Here is a 15,782-nt window from a genome sequence, read left to right as displayed (position 1 = left end):
AAGCGCGTGGTAAGGTAGAAACGGGGATCTTGCATTGCTGCCCTTAGGAAATTTCTAGTAAAGTTGATATACCGGTGCCTATTTCGACCAATTGTGAAATGTCATCTGTGTATTTCAGTCGTGTGTGCGAACATAATAAGAACCAGTACAGTTTAGTGGTCTGTTTGTGTCCCTATTGGTGAATGCGTAAAGTGTGTTATCCTTGCATGGGACATACACTCCTGGAAATTGAAATAAGAAACCATGAATTCATTGTCCCAGGAAGGGGAAACTTTATTGACACATTCCTGGGGTCAGATACATCACATGATCACACTGACAGAACCACAGGCTCATAGACACAGGCAACAGAGCATGCACAATGTCGGCACTAGTACAGTGTATATCCACCTTTCGCAGCAATGCAGGCTGCTATTCTCCAATGGAGACGATCGTAGAGATGCTGGATGTAGTCCTGTGGAACGGCTTGCCATGCCATTTCCACCTGGCGCCTCAGTTGGACCAGCGTTCGTGCTGGACGTGCAGATCGCGTGAGATGACGCTTCATCCAGTCCCAAACATGCTCAATGGGGGACAGATCCGGAGATCTTGCTGGCCAGGGTAGTTGACTTACACCTTCTAGAGCACGTTGGGTGGCACGGGATACATGCGGATGTGCATTGTCCTGTTGGAACAGCAAGTTCCCTTGCCGGTCTCGGAATGGTAGAACGATGGGTTCGATGACGGTTTGGATGTACCGTGCACTATTCAGTGTCCCCTCGACGATCACCAGTGGTGTACGGCCAGTGTAGGAGATCGCTCCCCACACCATGATGCCGGGTGTTGGCCCTGTGTGCCTCGGTCGTATGCAGTCCTGATTGTGGCGCTCACCTGCACGGCGCCAAACACGCATACGACCCTCATTGGCACCAAGGAAGAAGCCACTCTCATCGCTGAAGACGACACGTCTCCATTCGTCCCTCCATTCACGCCTGTCGCGACACCACTGGAGGCGGGCTGCACGATGTTGGGGCGTGAGCGGAAGACGGCCTAATGGAGTGCGGGACCGTAGCCCAGCTTCATGGAGACGGTTGCGAATGGTCCTCGCCGATACCCCAGGAGCAACAGTGTCCCTAATTTGCTGGGAAGTGGCGGTGCGGTCCCCTACGGCACTGCGTAGGATCCTACGGTCTTGGCGTGCATCCGTGCGTCGCTGCGGTCCGGTCCCAGGTCGACGGGCACGTGCACCTTCCGCCGACCACTGGCGACAACATCGATGTACTGTGGAGACCTCACGCCCCACGTGTTGAGCAATTCGGCGGTACGTCCACCCGGCCTCCCGCATGCCCACTATACGCCCTCGCTCAAAGTCCGTCAACTGCACATACGGTTCACGTCCACTCTGTCGCGGCATGCTACCAGTGTTAAAGACTGCGATGGAGCTCCGTATGCCACGGCAAACTGGCTGACACTGACGGCGGCGGTGCACAAATGCTGCGCAGCTAGCGCCATTCGACGGCCATCACCGCGGTTCCTGGTGTGTCCGCTGTGGCGTGCGTGTGATCATTGCTTGTACAGCCCTCTCGCAGTGTCCGGAGCAAGTATGATGGGTCTGACACACCGGTGTCAATGTGTTCTTTTTTCCATTTCCAGGAGTGTAGTATATAAACTACTCTTTCGTTAAAGCTTTCCAAAGAAACGCTGGCACGGAAAGTCAAGTACACTGAGGTGACAAATGTCATCTGAAATCGTCCAATACCGTGTAGGATCTCCTTGGGCCCGGTATAGCGCAGCAACTCCACCTGACATGAGCTCAAAAAGTCGCTGGAAGTTCCCTGTAGAAATATTGAGCCATGCTGACCCTATAGCTGTCTATAACTGCGAAGGTGTTGCTGGTGCAGAAGTTTGTGCACGAACTGACCTCTCTATATGTCCCATAAATGTACAATGGGATTCATTTCGGGCGATTTGCGAGGTGAAATACATTACTCGAACTGTCCAGAATGATCTCCAAACCAGTTGCGAACAACTGTGGCCTGCTAACATGGCGCATTGTCACTCACAAAAACTCCATCGGTGTTAGGAAACATAAAGCCCATGAATGGCTGAAAATGGTCTCCAAGCAGCCCTACATAATAATTTATAGTCAATGAGAGACTCACTTAGACGAGAGGGCTCCCAGTCCATTCCATGGAAACACAGCCCACAACGTTATGGAACCACCACCAGCTTGGATAATGGCCTGTTCACAACTTGCATCCATGGCTTTGTGGGGTCTGCGCCACAATCGAACCCTCTTACCAACTGAAATTGGGACTTAACAAATCAGGCCACGGTTTTCCAATCGTCTAGGGTCCAATCGATATGGTCATGAGTCCATAAGAGGCGCTGTAGAGATGTTCTGCCGTAGCCCATTAGCGACAAAATTCGCCACAATGTCTTAACGAATACGTTCGTCGTACATCCCACATTGATCTCTGCAGTTATTTCACGCAGTGAGGCTTGGCTGTTAGCAATGACAACGATATGCAAACTCCGTTGCTCTTAGTCGTTAAGTAAAGGTCGTTGACCACTGCGTTTTCTGTGGTATGAGGTAATGTCTAAAGTTGGGTATTCTCCACACACTCCTGACACTGTGGAATATTGATTTCCCAAACGGTTCCTAAAAGGGAATATCCCATGCATCTAGCTCCAACTACCATTCTGTGATAAAAGTCTGTTAGTTCCCGTCTTGCAGCCATAATGGAAACATTTTCAAATGAATCACTTGCGTACAAATGACAGTTTCGCCAGTGCACTGCCCTTTTATACCTTGTGTATTCGTTGCTACCGCCATCGTTATATGTGCATATCGCTACCTCGTCAATTTTGTCAGCTCGGTGTAAAATGTTAATGATACTGTATTTTTTTGATTCCGAACTTTTAAATGTTAATTTTAAAAAGTTAATTTATATAATGGGTTTACGTACGGGTTCATGTCACTTAATGTGAGTGTAAAAATAAAATATTACAAAATAGCAGTTAATGAAATTCAGAGAAATAGTGGCATGCAGTATTTAATTTTTTGCTTAATACTGAAAAGTTGTCCTGATATATTTTCTGCTTTTAAGAAGTATTTTGCTCTATATATATATATATATATATATATATATATATATATATATATATATATATATATATATATATAGCGTGTTCTGTGTTACCTTCAAGATTATGGTGAGCCCCACTAGAGTGCGTCGATCTTTTCTTGATGTTGATTCACTGGTTAGTGATTCAATGAAATAATACACCTACAGTTACTCCTTTTTACTTGTCACCTAAAATTTTTAATTTGTATACGGCACTGACTTATCATACATTCTTTTCATTCAGTGCACCACCTTATTTCACTCTCTGCACCACTTTATGGACATAAAACTCCATCCATAGTTTATTTACTCAATAGCTCTTACGCCCTTAGTATTATTTCTAAGAATTATTAACTGTCTGAATATTTCTACAGTACTCCCATATCTTTTGCCGTCTTTCACTCTCACGTGCACCACTCGCGAACGCCTAAACCCCACTGTTCCCTTATGATGCTACCTTGGCGATGCTCTCGCGTAATCTTCTACCGGTTCAGCATCTCCGCATGCGACGCTACGCTTTCTGCCCATTGCATGACATGATGTGGCATGATTTCACGACTAGTATAGCATAGAATGCAGTACCTCAGTTTCTTATCTCAGTCAGTAAAAACGGAACTCTTATAGAATCACTCTGCAGCCCAGGTTCGATCACCATATACTATTAATGAAGACATGCGTGGTAAAACGCGCTAACCCTCAACTGGAAAAACTTAGAGATAAGTGCTGCCATCTCTTGCTGGGTACAGGAACTATCAAAATTGATATTGGTCTCAACTCTAAACATAACAATAGAGAGCAATTCAACGCATATAATTTCTTGCATTTCGCTATATATGATTTCTGTGATCTCAAAAATGGGCTTCCGCTACACTCCTCCAACGGAAAGAAGCTGAATACCTGAGTTGTAGAATAACGAATACATATTAAATACAGACAGCAGATAATTATCTCTAAGTTGAAAATGTTTGGGGGCTGAGATAGACTATATTGGAATTAATAATAGTGTAAATGCGAAATAAAATCTTTGTGTAATATGTAACATTAATCGCTTTACGAACCTACTTTACAGTACTTTTGGTATCAGGACAAAATACAAATACCGGTCGTGAACATAGTGGATGTAAAAATGGGTAACGTTGATGAAAGAGTTAAAAATCAGTGGAAATTGTCGAAAGGGGAAGCGTAAGCCATAGAAATGGCGTGAAGAAGTAGAGAATAAGACTCGAACAGTGGTAAGGACTACAGTAATCAATGGGTGTAGTGAAAAAGGCTAAACCACATTATTCCGACTGAGCCTATGCGAGAAATTGCTTCGATATTGTACCTGCAGGTAAATGGGAGAAGTTGTTTCTTGATTTCCGAAATCTAAGTAACAACGATATTCAAAATTCTTATGTATTTGGACGTGTGAATATGAGGGATACTGATGATCCAGAGAGGAGCAGGCGGCAGACAACCAACATCTCTAAGATTACTGTATGTGAAGTATACTTTCATATTTGTAAGGAAACTTCCCTAGGAATCTTCGGTGTAAGCAATGGACGCCTATCCCATGTGATTCAACAAAAGAAAACATCCGAAATTCTTGAAATTAGTTTCCCTGTTCCATTAGGCAACAAAACACTAGACCTACATTCACAATAATAGATTTATGTGTAACATTACATTAAAAAGTAAACATCTTATTTCAAGTGGATAAGTGGGGGAGACGTAAGTCAGCCAAATAAATGCAACAAGGAGGACCAGAAATTTCCATCAGCTCATGTACGAGTAAATAGTTTTCCGACGGAGTCAGGTCACTACTCCAGGAAAAAGGATCCCAACATGACGTATCTGTGGACAGACCAAAATATTAGCAAGACGTACAGTCTTTATCAACATAAGGTACATTTTAGTATTGGCATATATTGTAAAATATTTTATCACTTTTTCAATATTGGATTTGCAAAACCATGTAGAGGCACCTTTCGAGTTTATCACATTAAGATGCAAATTTCATCTGAGAAAAACAGTCAGAAAAAGAAACAACTAGAAGATAAACTGAACTTCCATGTTAAACAGACTAGTACTGCCCATGAACATCTGAAAACGGACTCAGAATATTCAAGAACTTACGGTTCTGTTATGGTCATTGCTTTCATCAACGAATGCCTTTTTTTGTGACATCAGATAATGATAGTGGCTATTGGCTCGATCTACATGAGCCATACGTAATGTGTTATCGCCACTTTTCTATTTAACAGGACTTTTTACTACAGTTATTGGTAATTTGTGTTTGAGGATGCTTGTTAATGTACAAAACTAACCTCATGTATTATTGTTCCTCTTCATTAGTTATTATTTTTCATGTTATATTCAAATATAAACAATATGACAGGACATAAACAATAACTGGTCCCTACTGTATGGATTTCCGTTAAAAAAATAAGAATAAAATAGTCTGATACTTTTTTTCCAGCTTCATTTACACAACACCATTTTTCTCCATTCCTAAATACTGTGGGTTAGCCCGATTTTACGCGCATTTCTTCAGATGAACGAACTATCTACACTCTTGTAAGTGGAAAAAAGAACACACTGACACCGGTGTGTCAGATCCACCATACTTGCTCCGGACACTGCGAGAGGGCTGTACAAGCAATGATCACACGCACGCCACAGCGGACACACCAGGAACCGCGGTGATGGCCGTCGAATGGCGCTAGCTGCGCAGCATTTGTGCACCGCCGCCGTCAGTGTCAGCCAGTTTGCCGTGGCATACGGAGCTCCATCGCAGTCATTAACACTGGTAGCATGCCGCGACAGCGTGGACGTGAACCGTATGTGCAGTTGACGGACTTTGAGCGAGGGCATATAGTGGGCATACGGGAGGCCGGGTGGACGTACCGCCGAATTGCTCAACACGTGCGGCGTGAGGTCTCCACAGTACATCGATGTTGTCGCCAGTGGTCGGCGGAAGGTGCACGTGCCCGTCGACCTGGGACCGGACCGCAGCGACGCACGGATGCACGCCAAGACCGTAGGATCCTACGCAGAGCCGTAGGGGACCGCACCGCCACTTCCCAGCAAATTAGGGACACTGTTGCTCCTGGGGTATCGGCGAGGACCATTCGCAACCGTCTCCATGAAGCTGGGCTACGGTCCCGCACACCGTTAGGCCGTCTTCCGCACACGCCCCAACATCGTGCAGCCCACCTCCAGTGGTGTCGCGACAGTCGTGAATGGAGGGACGAATGGAGACGTGTCGTCTTCAGCGATGAGAGTCGCTTCTGCCTTGGTGCCAATGATGGTCATATGCGTATTTGGCGGCGTGCATGTGAGCGCCACAATCAGGACTGCATACGACCGAGGCACACAGGGCCAACACCCGGCGTCATGGTGTGGGGAGCGATCTCCTTCACTGGCTGTACACCATTGGTGATCGTCGAGGGGACACTGAATAGTGCACGGTACATCCAAACCGTCATCGAACCCATCGTTCTACCATTCCTAGACCGGCAAGGGAACTTGCTGTTCCAACAGGACAATGCACGTCCGCATGTATCCCGTGCCACCCAACGTGCTCTAGAAGGTGTAAGTCAACTACCCTGGCCATAAAGATCTCCGGATCTGTCCCCCATTGAGCATGTTTGGGACTGGATGAAGCGTCGTCTCACGCGGTCCAGCACGAACGCTGGTCCAACTGAGGCGCCAGGTGGAAATGGCATGGCAAGCCGTTCCACAGGACTACATCCAGCATCTCTACGATCGTCTCAATGGGAGAATAGCAGCCTGCATTGCTGCGAAAGGTGGATATACACTGTACTAGTGCCGACATTGTGCATGCTCTGTTGCCTGTGTCTATGTGCCTGTGGTTCTGTCAGTGTGATCATGTGATGTATCTGACCCCAGGAATGTGTCAATAAAGTTTCCCCTTCCTGGGACAATGAATTCACGGTGTTCTTATTTCAATTTCCAGGAGTGTATATGCTTCATGTGTCGGTCCTGCTGGTCTAGCAGTAAAGTGCGTGCTTCAGACAGAAAGGATTTTCCTGTCTTCGTCTTAACCCAGCCTTCACCTCTCAACGATTGAGGAGCAGAGCCGGCCGCAGTGACCGAGCGGTTCTAGGCGCTACAGTCTGGAACCACGCGACCGCTACGGTCGCAGGTTCGAATACTGACTCGGGCATGGATGTGTGTGATGTCCTTAGGTTAGTTAGGTTTAAGTGGTTCTAAGTTCTAGGCGACTGATGACCTCAGAAGTTAAGTCCCATAGTGCTCAGAGCCATTTAAACCATTTTTTTGAAGAGCAGAGTCCGGCCCGTCGTGTAGCACTACCGGCCCACGGGCTTACCCGGCCTAGTCTGCCGGGTCATTTCTCCACCTGACACGATGGCACTTACAGCCCATAGCACTGGACTGCACAGCCCGCTGCAGCCAACCGCACTGGATGGGCCGTGCCACATGTCAAATGTACATTTCGAGCTGCACACCGAGCTCTACCACTCTCAAAGAGAGATTTTCCAAAACTGTGTAAATTCAAGGGAAAGGAGCAGAAACGAAAGGAAAAGGAACGAACTAATGATATTAGCTGCATTAGGACTCTGTGCGGAATCAGCGGCGACGAGTGAAAGTGTGTGCCAGACCGGCATTGTAAACCGGAATTTCCTGATTATTAGGCACTTTCTTTAACCACTGCGCCACCTGGATATAGTGCTTATCGCAAATGCACACACTACCTCAGCGCGCTCCCGGGGTGACAAATATTCTCATCAAATGTCATCTACCTGTAGGCCCCGTCATGTCCCCTATGCTCGCAAATTTCATATTCTCGCTGTGGTTCGAATGCAAATGCGCATTTGCACTGAAAGTTGTGTATTCACAGTCCATCGAGGCGAATCAGCTGTATATGAATACTTGGTGTCTGTTATTTTGGACACCACACACTCATCTATAATGTTTCTACATACTGTGAAAAGTGTTTAACATGATACTGATGGCGCCAATATATTTTTATAGATTCACAGAATTTCGTTCTGCACGAGGCAAGCAACGTAAAATTCAACATTATAATCGATGAAATTTTCTCAAATGTTATTTGCTGCAGAAATGTATTCGTGTAGTTGCAATACACCTTGTTAGACCCATTTGTTTATGCTTTGAATATTTTCATTTCAAGCGAAATAATGCGTCATTTTCGTATAGATTTCTCGGTCACTGTACACGTAAAATAGATTTCGACACACAGTTAATCAATTTCGACGCATCGATAATCGAATTCGAAAACAAACTGATTAGTAGAATGAAATATCCTGAAGTTGGCCGTACCTGAACCTGACAAAAAAACAGCGTTGTTTATTCTGTTTGGACGAACAAACAAAACTAAGCACCAAACTTTTGAGTGTTGATGCGACACCAGAACCTAGGTACTGAGTATCTAATTTATCAGAGAAGCGGATTCTTGCTGTGTCAAACCATTTCAATTTCATGCTAAAGAAAACTTAAGTATGGTGTTAGACCAGGTTTTCACGTTCAACGAATCTCACTGCACGAACTTCAGAACATGACGAGTTGGGGTGCTAAGCGGTTTCATATTAAACGGTTTTCACTCCATTAACTTCAAAACGTTATGACTTGGGCTGCTATATAACTGCCAATACAACTACGATGAATAATAATTGAAAAAAATCAGGTTCATTTATTCGGCTGTAATAAATGAACATTAATGTGAGGATAACTTGCGTTGCCCAAACCATTTCGAAGCCTCCACCAGTTTGCATAGTGCCTTGTTGAAACCTGAGTCCATGGCTTTATTGGATCTACAACACACTAATGCTACAATCACTACCTTCAGCTATTTCGAACTGAAATTGGGAATTATCTGACCAGGTCACGGTTTTCCAGTCGTTTAGGGTCCAACCGATATCGTCACATGCCCAGGAGAGGCGCTGCAGGCGATGTCGTGCTGTTACAAAGACATACGCGTCGTTCGTCTCCTACCGCTGCCAATTAACGCCTGATTTCGCCGTCCTGTCCTAACGGATACGCTCGTCATGCATCCCACATTGATTTTTGCTGTTATTTCTAGCAGTGTTGCTTGTCTGTTACCACTCAACACAATATGAAAACGCCGCTGCTCTCGGTCGTTAAGCGAAAGCCGTCGGCCACTGCGTTGTCCGTTGTGAGATGTAATACCTGATATTTGGTATTCTCGGAACACTTTCGAGAACTTGGAACTAGGAGTATTGAATCCCCTAACGTTTTCCGAAATGGGCTGTCCAAGGCGTCTAGTTCCAACTAACACTCTACGCTCAAAGTCTGTTAATTACAGTCGTGTAGCCATTAATCACGTCGGAAACGTTTTCACGTCAATCACCTGAGTATAAATGTCAGCTCAGCCAATGTACTTTTATACCTTGTGTATGTGATGCTACCGCCATTGTGTATGTACATTTCGCTAACTCATGACTTTCGTCACCTGAATGTGATACGTATATTTTTGCTTATGAACACCGAGGTAGTAACATCTTGAAAAAGAAAGACACACTCTTTATGATCACGATCCAGATTCCACACGAAATAATATGAATATATATGGGAGACAAATAACGAAAACCGAGAAAAGCGATGGAATATATGATTCTAAGAGTGGGGACATAAAAGCAATAAAAGCAGTTTATTTTTAATTGAATGACGGTAGCAGATTCATTTAATAAAATAAATAATAATTGTACGCCGTAGTAGGAAGATAAGTGAACGCACCATCAAAAATAGTTTCCTCTGATTTATAACGAAATAGATAAAACTTCCCACACAGACACAGTTTTTACACATACTCATCTTTTACTCTTTGTCTTAAGCAGTGAATTCCTTTACGTATATTCTGACATTAAGCATTTGTCAAATTTTTAAACAAAGAATTTTTCAACGTATATGGATTCGATTTCCTTCAACGACCACCTTGGCCAACATTTACCATCGATTTGTCACCAGATTATCTTTATTTAACAATCTGTGCGATATGTCACATAATAACACTTCCTTAATAACAAGTTATATCACTTTAGGTTTTTCCATAATGCACGCAACACTGGAGGAATGTTCGTTATTTAAAGTCTCATGTACACGTGGAGGCAAACCTCCAACTTTCGCCAATAGAAACAAATATTTGATACTGCACGAAGACACCCAGTAGCAACGGGAAAGTAAAGTACTGTATTTCTTTTTCCCGTCCAAATACACATAAGACAGCACAGTAGGATTTCTTAAAATGGATTTCGTCGTATTTCAGTTTCAGACACTACAAAAATTAAGGATACGGTAAAAAAACTTGGAATGGTAAAAATAATAAATAATCTTGTACATAAATATAATGAAATTTAATTGGAACTTTACAACGTCTCAGTGGGGTGTAGATGCTGTACTAAATGACATTGAGCTGCATGTGTTGACTGAAACTGTCCTCGCAACATAGCTCCAAATTATACTACATAAGGCCAAGTCTACAGCGCGTAGCTTTGCTTAAACTGTTAGAGTAAAACTTCATTTATGAAGGAGAAGTGTCGAGGGAATAAACTATGTATTTATAATTGTGCCGGCCGGTGTGGCCGTGCGGTTCTAAGCGCTTCAGTATGGAAGCGCGTGACCGCTACGGTCGCAGGTTCGAATCCTGCCTCGGGCATGGATGTGTGTGATGTCCTTAGGTAAGTTAGGTTTAAGTAGTTCTAAGTTCTAGGGGACTGATGACCTCAGCAGTTAAGTCCCATAGTGCTCAGAGCCATTTGAACCATTTATAATTGTGGGAATAAAAGATAAACTGGTTGTAAACAGCTTCAAAATGATTGTAGAGGTATACAGTGTTCGCACTCTTCTGTAGTGCGCGTGGCAGCCTTGCTCATGTAGTGTCGTCAGGGACTTGTTACGTCCGACAGTATATTGTTCAGTGTGGAGCACTGCGGTGTCAGCCCGTGGGCCTGGAGCCCGCATCTCGTGGTCGTGCGGTAGCTTTCTCGCTTCCCACGCCCGGGTTCCCGGGTTCGATTCCCGGCGGGGTCAGAGATTTTCTCTGCCTCGTGATGGCTGGTGTTGTGTGATGTCCTTAGGTTAGTTAGGTTTAAGTAGTTCTAAGTTCTAGGGGACTGATGACCATAGATGTTAAGTCCCATAGTGCTCAGAGCCATTTGAACCGTGGGCCTGGCTGTTTTGAAGGGCTGAGAGGGCAGCCTCAGCCCGTCGCCCAGCCCGCACTGTGAGGTGACGTCACGGGATCGTTTCGTCTGCGACTGCTAAAGCCCAGTGCGCAGCACTGGAGCGCCCGTCCGTGAGACAAGCCGCTTTTCAGGACTCTGGGCAGCGGTATAGGGCGACAACGATGTCGCACGGTCCAAGGAATGCAGCGTGCACATTTGTAGCAGTCAAACGGCTAGAATTGGAGATAAATGAGACGTAGTAAAGGGTTTGTATCTCTCTGAATGCTGATGTCTTTATATGAGGTGTAATTTATGGTTGAGACAGTGATATGTAAATTTGTTGGGACGCATCGACATCTGCAAAGAGTAGTAATGAAACAGGGGTATCACAGGTATGTAAATATCCTGATATAAAGATGTTAGGGATCAGTAGTAAGACTAGGAATGTACAGTCCTAGACATTAAAACTGACCGCCGGACAGCCGCCACAAAGACTAAGTACGAGTCGTTCACTTAAGGTGACCAATAAAACCGACCGCCCCTGACAACGCTAAATCCGGCCATCTGCACCATCTGGCAACACTGTAAGATGCGGAAGTGTCAGGAGCAATCGTTGTCTACGTCCAAGATGTCGCGTCCAACGTAACTTCTTTATTTTTCCACGCATATCGGAACTTGTCTAAAGTTATGAGTGTGATTAAATGTCGATGATAATTCGCTTCACATTCTACCCACCAGTAATAAACACTTCCAGAAACAATTCCGCAGGACAGGTGGTGGCTGCGTGGCAATCAGAACAGCTTACGCTCGAGCGTTTCCTCGCGGTGCAGCGGCTATCGACCACCGGTTAGATGCCACCCGCCACCTGAAATCGCTCCCCGCCCAGGTGAATGCGGAGCCACGCTTTCAGTGTATGTATCAACTCTCATTTTCGACTTAGAAGTTATAGTTATGTTTTGCATTTAATCATTGGATTTCGCATACTTGAAAATCATGAAATACAGTTAAGCATTGTAAAAATGGGTCGCAAGTGGAAAAAGGTGTAACGTCTGCAACACAGTATTTACTGTTGGTATAATAGAGGGGCTGAAATCCGAGGAGGCAACTCGAAAGATTTGAACTGTGTGTAGAGTGAATGCTTTTGGTAAAAATACGTCAGAAAAAGATAGTCTTGTTTCAACAAAGATCGTTCTGGCGTGAATGATTTTCCACATTAAGGAAGTCCCGACAGCTGATACAAGAGACGGATTACCATATAACAATCATGCGACATTTGCATTCAACAGGCAAGGTTCAGAAGTCTGGTGTGGGGTTACTGCATGCTCTAATTCGAAAAAAACAGAAATCAATGGAGTGACTGTTAAAGCAGTTTCGCTGGAACGTCAATGAGCATCCCTATGCAGTACTGTTACTGGTGACGAGTTATGATGCTTTAATCGTTAACTCCCTAAGAAGAAATTAAAAGCTGAGCCCTACCAAAAGACGTAAACTCAAGCAAAGAATTGTGGGAACATAATATTTTCCTTCTGATAGCTCCAAAAGTGTGTTTTGCACTACGGATACCTTCCCAATGGTGTTTTCATCGCAGCTGGAATTTGTTGCCAACGATTGAGACACCATTTGGTTGCAGTGTATCTGCGTAATTGATTTACGCATGTGGTGTTCAACGGACAGCAGTCGTCACTCTCACTGGAATCAATGACTGTGTGTGTGTGTGTGTGTGTTTGCGTGTGTGTTTTCGTGTTTACGCTCAATCTGAATCAATAGTATTAACGTCAGAGAGACACGGAACAAAAAAAATGGCATCAAATATAGCTCTAAACTACTTTAATGCAGTGGCTAATTACTACAAACACAATTTTTACCCAACCCATGTCTTGCATGTTACGTTAAGTAAGTAAGACGTATTAACTCACACAATATCGTTAGCAGAGACAGTGCCGCCGCGATTTGTTTATCTTGGCTGAGTATGGACACTGCAGCAAACGCTTCACCATAAACCGAAAGAAATCACCCAGTGAGCGGACATCACTGCCTGCATTTTCTTATAGTAACAACATGAGACTCTACTCACAGGGGTCATGGAACAATTGTAACGGGTATTATGTAGTCAGACAATTAACCGACCCGCCAGGTTAGTCGAGGGCGCTAATGCGCTGTTTCCTGGACTCGCGTATGCGCGCCGGCCCCAGATCGAATCCGCCCGGCGGATTACCGACGAGGGGCGGTGTGCCCGCCCTCCTGGATGTAGTTAATTGGTGGCTTTCCACATCCCCCTAGATGTATACTGGCCTGGTCCCCATGTCCGCGACTGTTACACGACTCGCTGACATTTGCAACCTTCGCACTATTTAGCGGCTAACATTAGACAAAGACAGCTGGAGTACACTAATTCTGCCCCAGGAGGTACGGGATGGCGACAGGAAGAGCATCCAGCCAACTGCACAGCTTTTTATGCACCCAGTAGTAGCACACAAGGAAATATTATGTCTAGGAAGCGTATACCTCGTTTCCTCCTCTCATATCAACGCCCTTGTTTTAGTATGAAGTGAGAAAATAGATGCTTCTCAGAAACTTTAGTCTTTTGTGTCTAAGTCATTTCCTCTTCTCGAATCATAGCTTTTGTTTTAGTATGAAGTGAAAAAATAAACAGTTTAGGGTTCTGAAGCATAATATGACACCAAATTCTGGTCGTAGGCCTTATCGGAAATGAAAAAAGAAGTGTCAAATCGTATGGGACTTAACTGCTAAGGTCATCAGTCCCTAAGCTTACACACAACTTAAACTAAATTATCCTAATGGCAAACACACACACTCATGCCCGAGGGAGGACTCGAACCTCTGCCGGGACCAGCCGCAGAACTGCAAAAAGCAGGGAGTTCTCCATTCTTTATCCCAATAGTCTGTTTCCTGTCATGAATTACTACCGCTCGCAAATTCTTATTTAAGAACTAAGTACCAAGTTCTATAGCAGAATGAACCTTACGTTATTGTGCTAATTACGGTATGGTTCAAATGGCTCCGAGCACTATGGGACTTAATTTCTGAGGTCATCAGTTCCCTAGAACTTAGAACTACTTAAACCTAACTAAGCTAAAGACATCATACACATCTATGCCCGAGGCAGGATGCGAGCCTGCGACGAAGCGGTCGCGCGGTTCTAGACTGAAGCGCCTAGAACCGCTCGGCCACCCCGGCCGGCAATTACGGTATGAAAAAATGCAACAAGGACGAGTTCCCCTATAGGAGTGAAGATTTTTGCACAAGTGTGTATGCAGCAATGACTGCTAGCTGCCACAACACTTTTCAGGATTCATGTGGCAGGCAACACAACTGTGTGTGCACTTCAAACTTCATCAAGCAAGTCGTCAGGAGACAGACGGAAACGTCAAATTAACGTTACTTTTCAAGTCACATTCAATTCAAACTGAGGTGTTATTAAGATATTTGAGTGTTCTAGCAATTACACTTTGATCATACCCATATGAGTATTCCGATAGCCAAAAGAAGCCGTTTGTGTGAAACCATCGGGAAACACATTTTATCAAACTCCAAGAACACGAGAAAATACATGGACTCTTCCCTTCGCTGGGTAACCTCTTACTGTTCTCTCTGTCCTAGGCGTAACGCAAATGGAACTTCACTTTCATGAGGGGCTTTCCGCTATCCTTGAAAAACATCAGTAACTTGTAATCACTGCAAGTAACAACTGTGTGATGATAATGGTACAGGTTGTCAGTGGATGTGGTGGTGCTATGCTGTCAAACTGCTTACAGTAACGTTAATAGTGGAGCACATTATCTAGCGCTGACTACCTAAGTAAAGATAGTGTGATGGCATCGTCACTTCTCTTTATTTAGCATCAGTTTCAGTAATCTGATTTAGCCCGCCCGGCTAACCGTTCGGTCTAACGCACTGCGCAACCACTGTCTCCACGTACGCGTACACCGTAATTACTCTACGACGCAAAAATTGGGGCTACACTCGTCTGGAATGAGACGTTCCCAGGGTGGTCCACTGGGGTTCGAACCGCACAATAACCCTGGGTTCGATTTGAGGCGGCGGTAGGGTTAGTGGCCTGCTATACCCAGTTGTGGGGTTATGTACCACTGAGCTCTACGGCGGGGACTAAGCCTCTCCGTCGTTTCTAGGTCCCCAATTGAATACATACATGCAATCTGATTTAACGAACATAGTACTCCATTCATGAGCTGCTAATGATACACTATGACTACAGAGATCATCGTGCGGTTATTACATTAATTCTGCAGTGAATTGCTTGACAAATATTACAGTCAGCTATGCAGCTGAAATGACTCACTACACACGTACTCTATGATGCACTTGTTTATGTGATCAGCTCGCTACGATCCTGCTTCTGCCGTTTGTAAGTACTTGTATATTGACCATTCGTTATTTGACTAAATATTGCCTGACAATCAGATTCGCATGTATATGACTTGGGTTAGCGCCATCACAAAGCTATGAGTAAGGAATGGATGCCGTT

The sequence above is a fragment of the Schistocerca serialis genome, chromosome 3 (assembly GCF_023864345.2).
Source record: "Schistocerca serialis cubense isolate TAMUIC-IGC-003099 chromosome 3, iqSchSeri2.2, whole genome shotgun sequence".
Lineage (NCBI taxonomy): Eukaryota > Metazoa > Arthropoda > Insecta > Orthoptera > Acrididae > Schistocerca > Schistocerca serialis.
Note: the sequence above shows the minus strand (reverse complement) of the source record.